We start from the raw sequence: 21,795 nt of genomic DNA on the forward strand, positions 1-21,795 counted from the left end.
TATTATTACTTAAGGAGGATTATGAAGTGTACCCGGCGGTTAATATTGCCTCATTGTTTATCCGCGTCAGGAAGGAGTTGTTTATTTACGCAGTAGTAACAGGATAGCCACTCCTCCTTCACGAGAGAGAGAGAGAGAGAGAGAGAGAGAACGTTTGTGTGTGTGTGTGTGTGTGTGTGTGTCTGCGATTTCTGTATATTCTTCTCATTCTCGGTCTTCCCATCTCTCACTTGTTCTCCTTTCATTTTCATTATCTCTCTCTCTCTCTCTCCACTCGAGGTCAGGACATGCATATTTCTGATTCATGAATAAAATTATACATAGGACACTAATCGGGTTACTCCAGGCGCATCTTACCTTTCCCAATCACCAGACTTTGTTAAACTGGTGACTTATTACCTGTTAAACTGGTCAATTAATAAACCAATAATAATAATAATAATAATAATAATAATAATAATAATAATAATAATAAGTAAATAAATAAATAAATAGCAAAACCAAGAAGACTCCCGTTGTACGAGTTCTCTGCAAGTCCAAAACGTGATATATCCCCGACCGTCCTCAATCCCAGGTGAAAAATAATCGGATCCTGCCTATTGCGAAACTCTTGCCCTCCCCAGCTCTTGACGGGGGAAGGGAAGGAGGAAGGGAGGGAGAGAGGGAAGGGGAAGAGGGCAATATTCCCAACCAACTCTCAGGAAAAATCCACTTCACCCCTTCAAAAAAGTTCCATCATTGCTCAGGAGGATAGGCCATGGACGCTACTGACAACGAAATGAAGATGAAGAAAATTAAGAGTAAACCTTCTCCAACATTGTACAAATTATACTAAAACAACAAATTAAACCAAAACAACAAAGTATACCAAAACAACAAATTAAACCAAAACAACAAATTATACCAAAACAACAAATTATACTAAAACAACAAATTAAACCAAAACAACAAATTATACCAAAACAACAAATTATACCAAAACAACAAATTAAACCAAAACAACAAATTATACCAAAACAACAAATTATATTAAAACAACAAATTATAACGATCAATATAATTCATTTGTCAGGGGAAAACAAACAAGTTATCATCATCAATACCTGGCCGTGACATGAATAAAGTACTCACAAAATATACACAAAAAAGGGGATAATTAATACCTACTCAAAAAGGGGGTTAATTAATACCTACTCAAAAAAGGGGTTAATTAATACCTACTTAAAGGGGTTAATTAATACCTACTAAAAAGGGTGTTAATTAATGCCTACTCAAAAAAGGGTTAATTAATATCTACTCACAAAAGGGGTTAATTAATACCTACTCAAAAAGGGGTTAATTAATACCTACCCCTAAGCATTCCAATAAAGAAAAAGAAAATAACCTTAAAATACTCACTCTCCTTTAACTACCCTAAAAGCCTCAAGGAAAAAAAATTGACGTAAACTTGTCATACGTTTTATGCACCAAGTTGCCACGTACTCCTGAAGAGACGAAAGAATCTGATTTTTCTTTCTTCAAGTTTCTATAAAACTTAAGAGAAAGTTTCCTTACGGTTCAAGATTTGACCCGGTGTGATGTCCTTAAGGGTGACACTCAAGAAAGTCTATACTCTTTATCTGATGCATAGTGGTGCTTTTTAGTCTCTATCTGATAAATGGTGATACATGACCCAGAACTGCTATGCAAACAACACATTAACAAGTGAATTAAACACATCGTTATTTCAAAGAACATGTAAAAATAATAATATACCGTAACACATAAAATATATAACAAAATAACTGGTTCTTTACATTCTTCAAAAGTGGACTAAATTTTCAGCGTCCAAACTTGAGACCAGGAATTTTGACAGGTTATAAAATTGGAGATTAAAGAAGTTTCTTTTGTAGTATAAGAAAAACTTTGACGAGGGCTCAGCTCAGATGCATCAAGGAGAAGCTGTGTGTGTAGGGGCGAGGAGAGGGGGGGGGGAGATGAAGTAAATAAATAAATAAATAAATAAATAAATAAATAAACTACACAATAATTATATGTAAGTAATAATGACCGGGTGACTGGTGCATCTAAACCTGACTCCCTGAAGCTCTCACACGTACCCCTTCTGTGTGATCCTTTCTTAATACAATTTCAATGGGAATATTACAAAATGAAATATATAATTACACAATTATTAGCAAACGCCTCTCCCTATATAAACCAACATTATTGCTCTGTTGTGATATTAATGTTACCTGTACGATCAACAACGACTTTAATATCGTAAAAATTCTCAAGATTTACACAAGAGAGGGCCGACGCTTCTTACCTGCTGAGTGAAGGTGTACGAGTATTGGAAAGTGTAAAGTATCGAACATAATGTTTGTGATTTTCAGCCTCCGTTTTCTGTTTCCACCCGAAGGACGGCGTAGAAATAAGTGCCGCCTTCCGTACGTCCGTCGCAAAACACGTTTCACTCACAGTCGCTTCTGCAGATTGGTATAAAACTTCATCCCACAAATGGTACAGAAGTAAACCCCACACAAAATGCTAAAATATTCCCTTTTATCAATTTCTAAGCAACAATAAGTGGATAACACGCATCTGCCGATTCAGTTATATTATCAAAGGTTACACGGGAGGACGACAGTGACATACATCAGCAGTGACACGGAGCGGGACTCGGACGAGCTTCGCCCTATACTCGAGCACAGTTGGTTTTGTAACTTGTCTTAGAGGAGAAAGTTATCGAGGCCAAAGTAAAGTTGTAAGTGGGGGAGAAAAATCAGGTCTGGCTCCTGAGTTTAAGATTCGTACCTAAAGACTGCTTGACTTACGCTAAATAAAACAAAACAAAACACTAAAACGCTGTATTAACCAGATCATTTTCCTTATTACGCTGGTAGTTTAGGTATAATTCAGATCTTATTTTATCTAATTATGTTTATGTTGTAGCTTAAGTTAACAAGTTACGGGTAGATCCATTCTTGTATCCTCAGTTACGACAAATATTCATCGTGAGAACCTTTGATAATCTGCATCTACAGTGGGCTGACCTGGACGAATCCCTAACAATGTGTGGCAAATAAACTACGATAGTGAACAATTGCCTTCCATTCTCTGCTCTTATATGTTACACTGCTCATTCACCCACCATACTGTACACATTGCCTGTAATAACTTCATAATAGACTTAAATAAACATATTAGACGATCTGTACATTAAGCGGTTCCAATGTAGCCCAATTAAAACTCCATTTAGAGCACGACTGAGGGACTATCAACAATAATGATGTCATATCACGAGACCCAACATTCACTTTCTACACGGACTGTCAACAACAAAGACGTCACTGACCCAGGCAACAAGCACAGGAACTATCTACAATAATGAAGTCACTCTAAGCCAGGATATAAACATTCACTTTTCACACGAACTATCAACATGAATGACGTCACTTTCAGCCAGGCAATAAACGTTCTTGTTTTACACGGACTATCAATACCAATGGCGTCATTCCCAAGCAGCCAATAAGCGTTCACTTTTTACACGAGCGGGATATGATTGGTGTCATTCCCAGGATATTTTTTCTTAATGGCTTCATAAACACCTCAGGAAGTGGGGGGAGCACGTCAAACTTCCTCGTTACAATTAAAACACACACACACACACACACACACACACACACACACACACACTGCATCTCGCTCAAGGCAGAAAATTAATCTTTATCTGTTGCTCTCCCAGTACAATAACTTCATACAGTATATTTGTCCACCAAGAAGTGTTTATTTAAGTCGCGTCTATTATAAACACTCGCTGCATCAAAACATTTTTCCTAATACGCTAAACAGAGAGCGGCTGGCCCATTCACCGCTCATAATTGCCTGGGATATATTTTCGTAATTCATAATTGTATTTTTCTAATTCCATTTTTTTTTATTGTTTCATAAAACAGACAAAGCCTAATTTAAATATTAAATTATCTGGAATAAAATTAAAACTCTGTGATGTCTATATTAAATGAAGCGCTGATGGGAGGGGGTGGGGAGGGAGGGGGGGTGGGAAGCTTCAGTCATCCACAGTTTAAAATATTATGACGGAAGGATTACCGCCGTGACTGACCGCCTTGTGTTACGTCAACCCACACACACACACACAGTTCCATAGTGAAGAGTACTCCAGGGTCAGCAATGAACAACACCTTCCAATATAACATAGAAATAACTAAATTAATTCATCAATCAATCAATTAAGCTGCTTTCAATCTAACTGTCTGAGGGTTGGCGACCATGGCCCTCCACTCCAGCAACTCAATTTAGTTATAACAGTGAGAAATTAATTGGGTTATTACACTAGCTAAATTAAGTTATTGCAACGAGTAAAGTGAGTAAAATTTTTAGCAGTGAATGAACTTATTTATTGCAGGAGCTAAATTAAGTTATAGCATTAAGTGAATTAGATAAATTATACAAACAACTCTAACTATAAACCAATTAGCTAAACGATGACACCACTTAAAACACATCCAAGACCTTGACAACACAATAGGAAAGAAATACCTTTAAAATACCACAATAATAATCTAAAGTTTACAATGGTATTAAAACTTTACAGTATATGGCAACAGTACCTATAATTTCCTATTGAGAAATAAATCGAGTTAATATTTTCCCTTTGGTTATGGCTACTGTAAAATAAATTGTCTAACGGGGGTTTCAAGAAGCACAATAAGACATTTATCTCCGGGGGGGGAGGGGAGGGGGGTTGCATGATTCCCAAACGTTCGTACGATGTATTATTCTCGTAACCTAAGATGTAAGAACGTATATAACTGCGAAATTACAAAAAAACAAAACATAAAAAACAAATGGCTTCGAAACTACACAAAGACTGTATATGTTTCTCTTGCCACGTGTCTGTACTCTCTCTCTCTCTCTCTCTCTCTCTCTCTCAACTGGCGCTAAGGAAAAACTATCTAGTCAAGGTAGAGTTCTCGGTGTAATGACCATGCTGTTTGAGGGTATTTTTCTTGTTTGTACTTTAAATTAGGTTAGGTTAGGTTAGGTTAGGTTAGGTTAGGTACATTGTTGCATTTTTCAGCTGTTGGGAGGACTGTTCTACGTACGGAGCTTTGGAGAATCGAGACAGCAACCGGAGCAATAACGAGAGAACGATATTTGGCCTCACAGTATTTTATAGTCCAGGTTATTAAAGTCGATATAAGATGATAGTAAGGGCAGTTAAAAAGAACGAACGAACATCAAAGAGAACGAACGAACCTTAAACAGAACGAGCAAACCTTAAATACAACGAACGAGCCTTAAAAGAGAACGACCGAACTTTAAAGAGAACGAACGAACTTTAAAGAGAACGAACGAAAGCAAGGAAAAGGTCAAATTTGTGCTGTGTTTTATTCTGGTCATCATATCATAGGGATAAAGGTTAGTATGAAGGAAAAAAATAAATAAGCAATAACAGTAAAAAAAACAAGACGGCACAGGTAAGCTAAGACGAGATTTACATATTCACAACAACCTGGTAATCTAGTAATGCTGTCCTCCGATATCTGGCTTGAAAACAAACTTATAAACAACAATGTGATATTTATTACTTCACAGGTTCAGGCTCCTTGTATAGCTGAACTTGACATTTGGCGAGATGTAAATAAAACTTTATGTACTCCTACGTTTAGAGACCAACTTGAAATCGGATACATAAAGTCACAATATCGACCCACACGTAAAATTCTTAGGCAAGCACATAGGGGAAATGGGGGTGTAGAGGCCGAGTGATTACAGAACTGCCCACTCAAACTAACGGGTCAACCCACAAACACATATACTGAAGGGAAGATGAAATTGAAATAGTTTATTGAGCCAGAAAAAAAAATATACAAAGTGAGCAGCAACAATATTAACATGGCTGAGCTTATCGAGTGCTGGAGCTCTCTTGAAGGTAATGTCAAGTTGGAGTCATTTCCGACTGGTACACTCACCGTTGTCAATCCATAACCCGCCACCTACCTCACACACCAATCCCACCTATCAATTAAAAATAAACTGAAGATTCCCACATCGAGAGAATACCTGTACTACCACCACTACTACCCTCACCACCACCACTACCAACACCACCACTATTACCCTCACCACCACCACTACCCTCACCACCACCACTACCAACACCACCACTACTACCCTCACCACCACCACTACCCTCACCACCACCACTACCCTCACCACCACTACTACCAACACCACCACTACTACCCTCACCACCACCACTATCGGGAACAAGCGTCGGTATCAGCAGACACAAGCCAGCAGCACAGTACGTATCAGAGGGTACCGCTGTAGGGCAATAACGCTGTAAGTGATGAAGGCCATTTGAACGTGTTTAGGTTATAGCAGCACTTAAGCGATAACATATACCTACGCTTGAGGGTCACCAGACAGGTTAATGGGTTTAATGGTCGGGGAATTTATGGATTAAGGGTAGCACTTATGAGGGTGATATGCATAGACCATTACCGTACACACTTTAAATGGGCCCGGGGAGTGATCGAAGCGTCTTCCCAGTACTGATGGATGACCAGATGATGAAATGTAATTTACAGAGGAACACAAGAACAGTATAGAGGCCACTGAGGAATATTTCTGTATTTGCTTATTTTTCATGGCCAGGGTTATGAACACACCAACAAACGGAGAACACTTCTACACCCCCCCCCCCCTCCTCTCTCTCACCTGTACACCCCCTCCTATCTCACCTGTGGGGATGTGGGGAAGGTGGGCGGGATGGAGGAGGTAAGGGTGTGAGAGGGGGGGGGGGGTATTAGAGGATTGGAAGGCGTGTTGGGAGGGGGATAGGAGTTACCATTCAATTTTGTGAAATGGAATGAACAGCATCATAAATAAAGTTACAACTTGCACGTGCAACATCCGCTAGCAATATACACGCCATATTTCACGGTGATATCCGCTAAGATATTGAAAACCAAATGGAACGCTAAAGACGTTTACCGACAAAAATTAAATAAACAAATTCATATAAAATCGAAATTTCATAATATTGAAAAATAAAACTTAGGAAATCTCATAAAAAATAAATATTTTTTTTTCAATTGTATAAATGGTAATTTTTATTGCATAAATGTGTAATTTTCAAAGAAGGAAGAACATTCATGACAGTGAAATGAGACGTTTGTAACTATCCATGTTTTTATAGTTACCTTTTGAGAGAGAGCGAGAGCGAGAGACAGAGAGAGAGCGAGAGACAGAGAGAGAGAGAGAGAGAGAGAGACATTGACAGACAAACCAATCCAAATCATCTTGAGTGTTTAACTTACATCACATATAACATAACACAAAAGGCTAACAGACAGACGAGCCCAAAACACCTTGACCTCATCCATAGTATACGCACATACAAACAGACAGGCAGACAGACAGACAGACAGGAAACACATGAGTGAAGAGACGACAACAAATTGCTCTGCCCAAGGCCAATGTTCAACCTCACTCAGAATCGGAATACATCACTCAAAATAAGGATTTACATATAGACAGACAGACAGACAGACAGACAGACAGACAGACAGACAGACAGACAAGAGGAGAGAGCGAACCCTTTATCCAATACTATCTTTTGATCTCTCTTATTTTTATTTCTTTTTATATTTCTTTATCATTTATCACGTTTCTCACACTTTCCTATCTTTCTTTTTTCTTTTCTCTCACATATTAATTTTCTTTCTTTGTCTTTCATTTTTCTGTCTTTCTATCTCGCTCTTTCATTCGGTTTAGTTAAGTTAGGTTAGGTTAGATATTCCCTCACCTTACCGTTGATGGAGATTAATGAGGGGTCATCACGTAGGCTAATGAGATGACGTCACGGTAATTAATCAGTATTCTCTCAGGGGGGGGAATTTACCAGGTGTTCCACATACCTTTCAGAGGGTTTAAAGTCAGGTGATTTTCTTGGGTCTGCCGAGATGAAGGGATGAAATGGCTCATCTATCGTGTTTATGTAGTTATTTATATATGTTTATCTATGTATCCATCTATCTATGAATTATCTCCCTCTATTCCTCTCAATCTCCGTACACATTTATATTTATCTATCCATCAATTTATCTATCTGGTCATTCCTCCATCCACCAACCTACTTACCTCTCTAACTATATATCTATCTACGCGACTATCTATCTATCTATCCATCGTACTACATCCTTTAAATCACTTTCCACCAACTAGCAGGATACGAAGTGGAAACTCTCTTAGAAACAGCCGTAAGCCCTATCCTGTCTATTCACTGCTACACACACCAGCCCTATCCTCTGTATATACCATTACTATCCCATATCCCTTATTTGCGCGCACACACACACACACACACACACACACACACACACACACACACACACACACACACACACACACACACACACACACACACACACACACACACACACACACACACACACACACACACACACACACACACACACACACACACACACACACACACACACAGCCAGCACCAGTGGGAGCCAACATAATCCTCACGCATCTACCTGTACTAATTAACCAGACACATGCACATCCCTTTACCTGGCTGTCACCTCCAGCGAAAACAGCATCAGACTTCATCACCGTCACTAACACCACTTCCCGCTGAGGCTCAAGTGACGGCGAATCATTTCACCTTACTTATTCAGAAACAATGGCGGAGTGATAAGTACAGGTAAGATACAAGTATAATTACGAATATATACAGATACAGGTACAAATCTTGGCGTATACGAAAATACAGGTAACGAAGTAAATACAGGAACAGAGACAAGTACAGGCCCGGGTACAGCAATTACAAAAGATTCTAAAATATATATGAACACTCGCTTCAAAAACTATGTGCAGGATTTTGTTCTATACAATATGACATAACGACGAAGGATTTTAATAACCCTACCGAGACAACAGGGGACGTAGTGTTCGTTTTGAAATTCATCGGACCCCACATTGAGATAGTCTTTAGAGCGAGTGTACAGCTCTGGTGGCACTGAACAAAGCCAACAAGCTCATCTCATTTTATTTATTAAGGAAAAATCGGCGTAAGTAAAACAACAGGCACAGAGATTACAAAAAAGGTTAACGACAAACAAACTTTCGCCGGGGGCAGTAATGACGACATTTCATACCTGAGACACAGCAGAAAGGTTCACAATTACCTGCTAAATTTCCCTTTTTTTTTAAGAGTTACACGATACCGAGGCTGGGAGTTGGGTAGTGAGGGTGGGTGAAAGGGTAGGGGTGAGGAGGATGTGTGGGTAGAGGGGAGGTGGGTGAGGGGAGGTGGGTGAAGGGAGATGAGATAGAAGGGCGTGTGGGTAAAGGGGACAAGACAGTGTGAGGTTGTTAAAGGGGGGTATGAAGCCGGGACACAGATGTTGAGGTGATGCAGTTAGTGTCAGGTAAAGCCCACGTCTTACTTTAGGTGAAATATCTTCATAGTAGAAAAAGAAGGAACGATGACAGGGACGAGGAAGAAAAGTAAACGGGTATTTCGTGGAATGGCACAGCAAGTGACACAGAAGAACGTCTTGTACGATCCTCCACCAGAAAAATAAACAGAACACCTAACAGTAATCCTCCTTAAAACTCACCAAATAAAAACCCATCTAATAGCATCCTTCATCCTTCCCTACTTCCATCCTCATGCACCCAGTAACCAGAATAACGAAGGATATTTCTCCTCAATGTCACCTTTTAAGATAACGAAGGATGTCTAGCAAGATCCCCCAAAGCAAGAATGAATGAAGACCCTGACAACTTCCTCACCCAAAATGAAAAGACTCAGTTGTAACATCCTCCACACCCCCCTGCCCTCACACACTGCTCCTTCCTAAAGCAGGTGAGGGAGATGGTTAAGGCCACACACACACGTCGCAGCCACCATTAAGCTGGGTCACCTGAGGGCAAGTCGTAAAGTGTGAGGGGAAAGGTGCTATATCTCACCCTCCATCATCCGTGCTTACACGACCCGGCCATTACCCTGAGAGCATGACTTGGTATGATACACGCCGACCAGGGTTACTTGATACACGTCTCATAGGTTAACGTCATCCTTCAACCCTCACTGTTTAACGTCATCCTTCAACCCTCACCGTTTAACGTCATCCTTCAACCCTCACTGTTTAACGTCATCCTTCAACCCTCACTGTTTAACGTCATCCTCCAAGCCCACAACGGTTAACGTCATCCTTCAACCCATATTCCGGTTGATTAAATATTGTAAATTAAATATACAAACTGCACTGTACTGTATATCCTTGCACACATACATCACTGCTCTGCTCACTCACAAACTGATCACTAAACTCAACAATCACAAAATATTTCTGCATTCTTTAACTCACAAATAAAATAAACACCTTTAATATGATAATATATACACGTTTCAATTTTCTGATCTTCGACAATAAAATAATTATGACCAGGATAATTTAAGTCCATAAACACAATGTAAGAGCGACTAAACTGTGGTAGCTGACACACCTCCATCTGAGACTACAGCACAGTGCAGTACAGTCCACCAACCATGTTTGTGTGTTTCATGGAGTAAAAGTTATGGTCTGTCCGGACAGTAAAGTACTGAGGAACAACCACCACCACTGGGCATATCTACGTGGCATTTCGTGACTGTTGCCTACTACTACTACTACAACTAGTACTAATACGACTACTACTACTACTAATAATAATAATAATAAAACACATTGCTACATAAATCATAATAGGTGTTGATGACGATGACATTCACTGTAGATAGTTCTTCACTCATGACTTACACAACGCCGCGAAACTCTTACAACACAACTAACTATATATTGTTGCATCGATAATTTCCATCAGCGGAGGAGTCTAGGAGAGGACGGCAATATAATTAACATAAACAAGAACCAGGTGGCGATAACAGGGAAGAAAGTAGCAAGTAACGTGATTGCCTTCAAGTACGACTTCCTTTATGGTACCGCCGAGATTACCGACTTTATTTCTTTCTCATTCCTCTAAAACATCTTATTGCTAAACCCCATATCGTTATTGCCTTTTATTTCACGTATATGGAAGCTAAATTAAACTGGAACGAGGCATTACGGGATAACTGTTTTGCATTAAGTATAAAAAAAAAAAAATATGTTTGATATCTGACTAGGCCGTTTCTTTGGTGCCTTTGATTTCACGCTCACTGAACCAAATTTAATAATTTGAAAACAATTACGTGAACCGGAAACGTCAACACCCATTTTTTTCATTACTTGAACAAAATATATAAGAGGGAAAAAATACGAAAACTTTGTATTCATCGTTTGAGTGAATTTCAGTTTTCTGGTAATTGAAAAGAAAATCACAATTAGAAACAACACAAAATATGACTCAAAAGTACATCCCACAGACACCCAGCCAACTCCGGAAGTGTTCTCGTCGTCTCTACTTTGTTTGGTTCTCGCTAAAACATAACACAGTGGACGACAAGTGGTGCAGACTTCACGAAATTAAAACTAATGTAATGATTACTGCTTAGCTGTAATACTCTCTCTCTCTCTCTCTCTCTCTCTCTCTCTCTCTCTCTCTCTCTCTCTCTCTCTCTCACACACACACACTTATTCACACAAAATAGTTAATACACCACAAATCTGCACGTACGTATGCACAGTCACATGTACCCATACATATACAGTTACATACACAAATACAGCCAAGGTTCTCATACACGAGGCAGGCAGGCAGGAAAGAACCCCCACTGTAGGGGAATACAGTGACGTGGCTTTAATACAGCACGAAACAGTACAGGCTCACTAAATCTCCCAACTTTCATTAATATACGCCATCTGGAAAGCAGTTCTAATGGCTGGAGGGAAGGAAGGGGCGGGTGATCATTTCTAAACCAGCTCAAATATAACATGATATACCGCTACAGTCGTATGGTAAATGCTTCTATATACTTTATTCTCTATGTATTCCTTGACACTGCCTCAGCCGCCGCCACCTATTGGATGTAAATGGTGGAGGGGGAAAAACCCGGAAGAGTGCAATATAAAAGGACTGTCAGGGGTATGGGTGAAATGAGGAAACATCATTAGTTATATATAAAGGGGACCAAAACGACCAATGGGAAATGTTGTATCAATATCAGAATTAGAGAGAGAGAGAGAGAGAGAGAGAGAGAGAGAGAGAGAGAGAGAGAGAGAGAGAGAGAGAGAGAGAGAGAGAGAGAGAGAGAGAGAGTGAGAGAGAGAGAGAGAGAGAGAGAGAGAGAGAGAGAGAGAGCCAGTGAGAGTGTGTGTGTGTGTGTGTGTGTGTGTGTGTGTGTGTGTGTGTGTGTGTGTGTGTGTGTGTGTGTGTGTGTGTGTGTGTGTGTGTGTGTGTGTGTGTGTGTGTGTGTGTGTGTTCTCTCACGTGCTTTATCTATCACATCATCATTACTCGCAGGATCTTTAAACACCGTCCACTGTGTCTTCGTTACCACACCAGACAACAGCGTCAATAAACCAAGAAAGAGAAGTGGAAGGTAACCTGCGTCCCTGTGAGGTAATTAGGTGAAGGATAATTAAAGGAAACAAATAAAGTTCCCGCGAGGTCGTACAGTTGTCAGAACAGGTGTGAATGTCGTCAAAGAACTGTCCCAGAAGTTTTTTACCTGACAGAAATGAATTAACAATGTCAGAGGAGTTTTGGGGCTATAAAAAAATTACAAAATCCTCAGATGTCTATATTTTCCATCCTAAAATATGAAGGAAACATTAATTTCATTCAACACAACACGTGACGGAACCAATTACTACTTAATAACTCGTCAAAAACCACCGGATTCTGACCATTTTCCACCTTAAACCCCAAACACGTCTCTTAGCGCCGGCGGAGAATTCCCAGGCGCGCTAACACAAACAAATCCTCCATGAATGACGGTGTCGAGGGAGGAATTAATGAGTGAGGTAGTTGACACAAAGGATTCCTGCCTTCCTTCACTGCTGCAGGAGGCTTGGCTATTGTTCTACGGAAGGAAAAAGGTGGCAGGGATAGGCAAGGAGTTGAGAGGACGGGGAGGAGGACTGCACACGTCTTCCTCACATAACTAGGAAGCACTCACACATACGCCATGCGAGTATTTCCTTTCAACCCCAAATTAATAACTAGTCTTCTTCCTCTAATTCAAGGCGTAAGGTCTGGGGTTCAACAAATATAATAAGAGACACTTCTGTACAAACTTAAATTAAGAATCCATCTCGGCTGCAGGACACACGGCAACCGGGTCTTAAATATTTTAGGACATACAGGCACTTCAAGCCTTCCTTAAAGAACTCATCAGAGGGAAAGCATATGAGTAACTGAAGCCCATAGGTTTTAAGTCAAAATTACGACGTTTTTTGTCACTTATTCATGAATTTTTCCAGAGAAAGAAAAAATTTAAAGGAAATTTGTTACATTTTGAAATGACAACAAACACTTGCAAAAATTGTCCAACAGCCCCTGATGGATGATGACGTCATACGAGGCATTTCTACGGCCTTGAAGGGACTTGTATATGACCTTGTGGTAATCTCTTCCTGTCCACGGTAAAACTTGTCCTTTACCTGACAACACATTCTCCCTCCGAGCACCGAGGTCTTTTCTCACCGATAAAGTCGTTGTATCTCACCACCACATCAATGGTAAAAACAACACACCTGAACACCACATAAATATATCAGTAATTAAGGAACTGATAACATTCACAGATAAAATAGGTATTCGGTAAAGTTTGATCTAAAATGAACTACTCAATAGTATAACACTGACTCGTTACGGGCAATGAAAACATTTTTTGAAGTGACTAATTGATTATTAGAGTTAAATCAAACAGCTAAATAAATTCAGTCAACAATTCATTTACGTTTATGGGTTTTATTGGGGGAATCATATATTCATTCTGATCATCACTTTTATGGCGCCGTTGGTCATTAACTAAACCGGTGAACGCTGCATAAATCACTGCCGTGTTGATCCATCTGGCTTACCTTTACGGTCAGTCATTTGTCTGTTCACCCGTATACTGTTAACATTTTCAATTTATCAAAAACTCAAGGTCAAATTTTATTAAACCTCTCCCGAATATACCCTCAGATGCTAAACTATATTCTACGTCAGCTATACTATCAAAGGTGACTGTTGTAAATATTAATGACTTTATCAAATACTTCACGTCCAAATTTGCTAAACTTATGTCGATTATTTTCCTTGTATAGCAACTTTTCACAGGTGCTTCCAATATCAGTGTATGTTAAAGCTTGGTGGATCAGTGCTATACCGTAAAATGTTTAACTCGAGTAATGACAAACCTGTGTTCAGCGTCTGTGGCCCAAAAGACAATTTTTATTTTTATTTTTTGAGCGTTTGTCAATACTCAAAAAATGTTCATTGTCCTTCAGGAAATTCATAACAAAGTCATAACTAGAAAAAAATCTTCGCTAATCCAACAGAGTCTTATCGCTCACGCATGAATCTTACCTCTAGCCACAAACACTTACAAGTTCTTGGTTAATTATGTGTGTAACCAACTTAACAAACTCATAAAGACGACTCATAATACCCCTAAATTTCTCTCCGTGACCCTCTGAACTTTAACCTCAATAACCCCCTGAACTCTGACCTCTATAACCACAAAAATATTACCCCAGAATAGCCCGTGACCCGACCCACCTTATCACTCAGGTGGGCCAGAAGTGTCAAATAGTGCCATCAACAGGTAACGAGGTGCCAGGTGAGGGCGTCCTACCTCCTACAGTTAACTGAAGACTCGTTTCCCTTCCCTGCTACTGATAAGTAAAACTGCTATCGGGGCAAGAATGAGCTTCACAGAGAACTGAGCCTTAATGGTCAGGCAATGAAGGGTCGCATCTATGAGTATCCTATAGGTACTTACGGTCGTGGTGTGCTCGCCCTACAGACTCAGACTCACAGAAGGATGAATATCTCAACTTACCTGAAATGAAAGAAAACAAAAATTAACATAATTTCTAAACAATATCAAGGAAATCTTATATCCATGTGTAACTGCAATAGACAGCTGCAAAATATGAATAATCAAATGTATACTGTAGTTACTTATACCGGTATGTATGTAATGTATACTTTATTTACTTATATGTACCAAATGTATACCGCATTAGTCAGCTATACACTATTTAACACGTCTATCTGTGGCTCGGTACAAAGATATGTGTGTGTGTGTGTGTGTGTACCAAATATTTATATATATTTACATGTATTTCTATATGAACATCCGTAGGACTGTGTGGAGTTGAGTTACATTTGGCTATCAGTGCCCCAGTTGATGTAACAAGTGACTACCTTCTTTTCCACTCACACTTGCTTGGAAAATCAGTTCACAAATAAGTACACAGATTACCCAGAGACTTTAAAAGTTATTATGCACAAGATCTAAGAAACACAAAAACAAATAAAAACAAACACAAGCTGATTAACATTTTGACAATATCAAAGTAATTCAAGACAGTATCTAAATTTCACTGTTGAAAGGCCACTAAACGTTAAACAACCTGCAACTATGAGGAAAGAAAATGCTTCAGCTACCCTCAACATAGAGTGGGTACATTTTCTATGATACAGTAATGACCGTTCTCTCTCACACACTCTGGGAAGACTTGAGTAATTTTTCGAAACTCTAGTACTTAGACACAGGGCATGTAAAACACTTGTCTAATTATACACTGTAAAATCTGCATGTACATTAATACATAAAAACAATATTAACAAAGGAGGACGTGTGTACTGAGAGAAAATATTATCGGTTGATTTAGTTTAGATTAGGTTAAATTGTCAGGATAATCTGGGTTAAGTTAGGATGGGTTAGGTTGTCAGGTTACATATTATTTAGTGCTTTCGTTTCCGGTTTACCTACACGAGACAACTTCTTTAACGGGGAAATAAATTTAACGTAACACTAACACAAACGATAAACGAGGCTAAGTAATGATCAGCCTCGTGAAGGACGGATACGTTGAAAACATTATGTATCAGTTGGTCCAAAGATGGTAAGGTGACCCACCAGGACGAGAGAAGCCACGTGTCCACCTGGCATTATTGTGTTATTTATCCTGTATTATACCAAAATGTATCGTTATAACTAATTAAGAAAAAGATCAAATAAAAACTTACGATGAACTTAACGATTTACTCAATATATTACATTACTGGGGTTTAGAAGTGTTAAAACCAATTATCACATAAATTCACATATGACAATAAACGGAATGTAATACAAATATTGTGGATAAGAAATTCTGAATACGTAATTACGATCATCATGTACGACAGTCATCATGCACTTGAAAGAATGTGTAGGACCTGCAGATGTAAGGCAGCGTTAAGGGTGTATTTACTTGCCTGTACACGGTCTATCAGTCATGGCAGGACACCTTCGAGGTATATTTTCCTTCCTGTGTAAATGGTTGCCTGGAGTGAAAAAATTGTACTGTACTTACCCTCCTGTGCATGTACCGACATATGTAGAGGCCAGCGATCGTCCACTCCATGGCCAGCGTTGTGTTACAAAGCTGAACTCTCTGACTCTTGCTCAGATTCGGCCACATTGCAAGGTTCTGACCGCGTTTACTGATAATTACTGGATTCCACAGGGGCACCCGTTTCCCATTTTCTTTATCTAAGTCTTCTGTATACCTGTTTTCTTTCACTAATTCCTTTTGGCAGTGACAGATGTTTTCTTTATCCAGTTCCTCCTGGTATATGTATGTATTTAAGTCACTCGTACAATCCCAGTTTCTGTTCTTGTCTTGCACTGATTCAATGTTGTTGTTGTTGTTGTTGTTGAACATGCCGGTGACTAATTTATGTAGGATACAGGTCAATTCGTCCAGTATGTGACACAACATCTCCACCACGTCCGCCCGAGCATCAGGCTGAATATTGGACGAGGCGGTGAAAACAGCGACACACACACGCCACCACAAACACTATCACAAACACAAATTATTGCCGAAAATGTCATGGGCCCTGAAACGAGATCTTTATACACTACCTGAAATACAGTAGAAATGACACTGACGTAATGGTATGAACTGAAACTATAAATATTACTCTTGAATAAAATAAAATTAGTTAAAATCTTCAAATACCATCTGTACTGTATATAGAAACTCTCTCTCTCTCTCTCTCTCTCTCTCTCTCTCTCTCTCTCTCTCTCTCTCTCTCTCACGAAAACGGAGGTGTAAACACGCGACAAAAACGGAAGACGATTATAGAACATATACCAAGTCTATGATACGGCAGGAAAAAGACACACACAGAAATTACACCACAAAGTTTGCCGAGGCGCTAAAGGGTGTTGATAAAAGTGGCCTATAATACAAATCCTCCTGAGTTTTACTGCACTGTGGTCTTAACCCTTCAGTGGCGAGGCCTAAGGAACGAAAATAAACAGAAAAAAAATAGCGAAGAAGCATAGAAAAACCCAACAGACATGAGGAATAAACAAGACTAACCGCTTAGTAACGAGTCCAATATCGTAATTACGAAGCGAGAGAAAGAAACGAGAAGAAAAGAAGAGCTAAACAAGGAGAATGAAGAAGGACATTGAAGATCCAGCCGTAATGACCTCGCCGTGTGGTGCGTGTGTAATGATAACCTGATGTCTCTTCCAAGCCTCTGCACAGGTCGGAGTAATATACCGAGGACTTGGTTCATTACTAAAGTCCTCGGTCTATTTTATCTTGTTTTATTTTCTATTTTAATTTCCTAATGTGTTTGTTTGACTTTTTTTCCCGATTTGAAGTTCCCGTCTTTCTGTTTTTTTTCCCGATATAAAGTTCACCCATCTCTATTTTTTTCTCAATATAGCCCCACTTTTTTTTTTCGATGTAAAGATCCCAAAATCCCTTGACTATTTTATTTTACTTTTATCGCCATCTTTTGTTTTCTTAGTCGTCACATCACAGTCAACGCGAGAGGAGCACCAACGAGAAGAAGAAAACACCGTGGCAGACTAATTCCTTCACTACGACTTTTGGACCTGAAGAGAAGGAAGCCTTAGAAGAGACGAAAACAAACTCAGTGACCGTGTTGAAACTTTGTATTTACTTCAGCTGATGCAACGCGGAGGAGGAGGAGGAGGCAGAGGTGGGGGTTGGGATGGGGTGGGAATGGGAGGAGGAATGGGTAGGGGTGAGAGGAGGAAGAGGAAGGGGTTAGAGGGAGAGGACGGAGAGGAGTGGGAGGTAAAGGAGGAAGAGGGAGAGAAGGGGGGAGAGAGGATCGACGGGGAGAAGGAAGAAAAAAGGAGCAGATGAGTGACGAAAAAGAGGTAGAGTAGGAAGAGAAAGAGGAAGGAAGGGGAGAAAGGAAGAGAACGAGAAGGAGATTGATGATCGTGATGATAAATTAAGAAAGAGGAAACATAAATGAGAAATACGAAAAAAAGACCGAGAAGTAAAATAACAATGATGACGAAGAGGTGTTAGAATTACGATAATGAGACAGAATAATAATAATAATGAGCGAGGATGATAACAAGGAAGAGAAGAAAGGATGATGTGGAAGGTGTGTGTATGGGGAGGGGGGTTACGCCTTTATACACCGAGAAACAGTTTAAGAGAAACCCACAAATCTCGCAGAATCAATGAATCAAAGATGAAAGAGATGCAAATTATATGCAAATGAAGGGATCGCCAACGCTAACATTATGAGGAGAACGTTTGATGGTTCTGCATTCTCAATGACGAGTCTTATGTGTTGATATGACATTCGCACGTGTGAAAATGACGGTCGCAGGATGGAATATTACGGTCGGACGTGGGAAAATGAGGGTCGAACGTGGGACTATGAGGGTAGAGCGTGGGAAAATAGCGGTCAAGCGTGGGAAAATAGCGGTCAAGCGTGGGAAAATGAGGGTCGAATGTGGGAAAATTAAACACTGGAGATGAATTTCAACGTACATCGTCAATATTCATTTCACCGCTTCCTTGATCGCATTTCCCCATTACTGTGTAACCGATATTTTCACTCATATTCCAATAAGCCATAAGAGTCAATTCCCCCTACCCCCACCACACCAATTTTGAGCCATTCAATGCATCTATAACCATTAATACCAAACTCCCTTTCCTTCCACCTTTTCCATCATCCAATCTATTCTCTTCCATCATTTATTACCACCCTGTCTCTTACCACACCTCGGTTTCGTTATCGTATTTTGTGCTTAATCGTATATCGAGTTCTCCAAGGACGTACAGTATATCGAGAGCTGAGGTCATATTATTATTGTATGACCAACACCTGACGCAGAGACATAAATCCAGGAAATCCAGCGAGATGCACATGTAAAAATCCTACATAAATACAGAAGCGGAAATAGTTGACAGATTACAGTAAATCCTCCCAAATCCCTGTATCACCCTTTTTTATCCTATTCTCCTCCTCCCTTCCTTCCACCCCCCCCCTTCCCTTTATTCAGTGTACTTTTTTATTTTTACTAATTTCGCCACCATTCTCCCTTCATCACCATCCTACCCTGTTCAAACTCCTCTCTCTCTCTCACCTACACTTTTGATCTCCCTAATACCATTCCGTTCTATCTCTTCCCCATCACTCTTCATGAATACATTATCTTCCTCCCAATTTCTTACCCACCCACCTAGTCCCTTCTTCTCTACCCTTCCATTTCTCCACGTGTCCTCCTGTTTCCTTTATGTATAACGTCTTCCTTCTTACCCAAGTCTCCCTTCTTCACTATACCTCCTCCCTTCCTCCACCACATCACCCTGCTGGTAAAAGTTGGGACAAAAATAACTTAAAAATCAATAACATGTTGTCGTTCTATAAATACCCTGAGAATGACACCATTGTGAGGCAGCAGCTGATGGTCATGAAGGAGACCTCACAACCCTAGTGACTGAGGCAGCTTTCTGCTAGTGGGGTTCATTTGTTACTCTAATGTCATGTTGTTGTGACAGAGACGCTACTCCATCTAAGAGCTGCGATATTAAATGGAGTGTGAACGCTTATTCTCTGAAAAGTTACGATAATTATTTAAGTAATAATAAAGATGCTGCACTACGGGTGATCTTCATCTTTATAGGCCAGTGAGTGAGTCTCTCTCTGTGTGATATTTAATTATAGAGCAGCTGGCACAGTTCAATTAAATAAAATAGAGTTTCAGGGGGATTGGATTTTTTTACCTGACGGCCATAGACTTCAAGTTTAATATCAATGATGTACTTGTGGCCCCCCCTCCCCCCCCCTCATAATATAGCCAACTGAGATTTCAATATTCAGCTGAAAAATATAATGACTCTCCATAGAGATATGGCATTACCTTAATGGTTGATGACATCCCACGAAGCATTAATACCGAAATCAATTATTTACGATCGATAACTCAGGCTCATGTTAATCAGTTAAATAGGTATATTTTAACATTAGATGCTCAATGCAGCCCAAAATGGCAAATATATATATATAGGAGACTCGACCACCTTGACACTGTATTATAAGGAGGAAGTGAAACCTTTCCAGGAAATCGAAAAAGGCAAAAGAAAGGTTCTTGACTGAAGGAGAAAAATAAGTAGCGGTGGCGAGCGAGATAGATGATGGATTTCCTGTGACGTCACGCCATCAGTGTAAACACGGAGCGCGCGCCTCTTGTTGGTGGAAGGAAAATATGCAGACTTGGGTGGTAGACTCAGATTCTTAATTAAATCATTATTCCCCAGACTAGATAAGGAGATACATCAATTAACAGTACAATCTCGATGCCATTTTCACACCAGTTACGCCGGCATGTTTGAGTCGTAGTTCAAGTAATTCATTTAGATGTATTCTGAAATAAACAGATAAGGGGAAGAAAATTTAACCCAGGAACCTTTGATGTAACATTTAACATTATCTGCTGCTATTCCGTAAAGGTTCACTCACATCAAAAGAATGAGAAAGACATTAATATATCTCATTATTCATCACCAGAATTTAACATTCAGATGACTCTACACGCCTCTTCGGTACACGAGCTCGTCTCCCTCACCATGCATGTGTTGGATACCGAGACGAAAGTATACATTGTGCTCCCATCTGCTAGCCTAAGACGAGGTTATAATACAGCATAACATGTAAACTCTCTCTCTCTCTCTCTCTCTCTCTCTCTCTCTCTCTCTCTCTCTCTTATCATCTCTTGCCTTCCACTTAAACCGAGGCTTCTCTCCTCTCACTTTTCCTTCCCCCTTCCCTCGAGATATCTCCAACTTTCCTCTACTGTTACCCTTTCCGTCACTTCCTTTCCCGTTCTACTTCCGTTTTTCTCCCTCCTTCCTTCCCATCCCTCCACAGGTTCCCTCAGTGCCCCACCAACAATGTGTCAGCGCTACGACCCAACATCGGCAACAGCTGTGCAATACTAGGGCACGACTCATCACTCCTTCCTCTGACGGGGAAATGTAAATATTGAAGCAAGTTTCACTCTGAACTCAACGAGATCCTTCCCGCGGTGCTCGATTGTGGTAAATAAAAAAATATATAATGCTCCTGTTAATTCTTGCTATGAAGAATATTTGTTCGATCGAAAATTCCTTTTGATTGGCTTCATTTTGTACTGGAAAACGTAATATTAAGGTAACTATTAATATAACAAAATGAGTTCGTATATTTTGCAGTGAAGAACATATAGTGAAACGCAGGATTAATAAAAAATTCAGAATTTTGCAATGAAGAATGTACAGTAGTCGGAATTGAAAAAAAAATCGCATT

This window comes from Homarus americanus, unplaced genomic scaffold (assembly GCF_018991925.1).
Source record: "Homarus americanus isolate GMGI-L3 unplaced genomic scaffold, GMGI_Hamer_2.0 scaffold41444, whole genome shotgun sequence".
In the NCBI taxonomy this organism is placed as follows: domain Eukaryota; kingdom Metazoa; phylum Arthropoda; class Malacostraca; order Decapoda; family Nephropidae; genus Homarus; species Homarus americanus.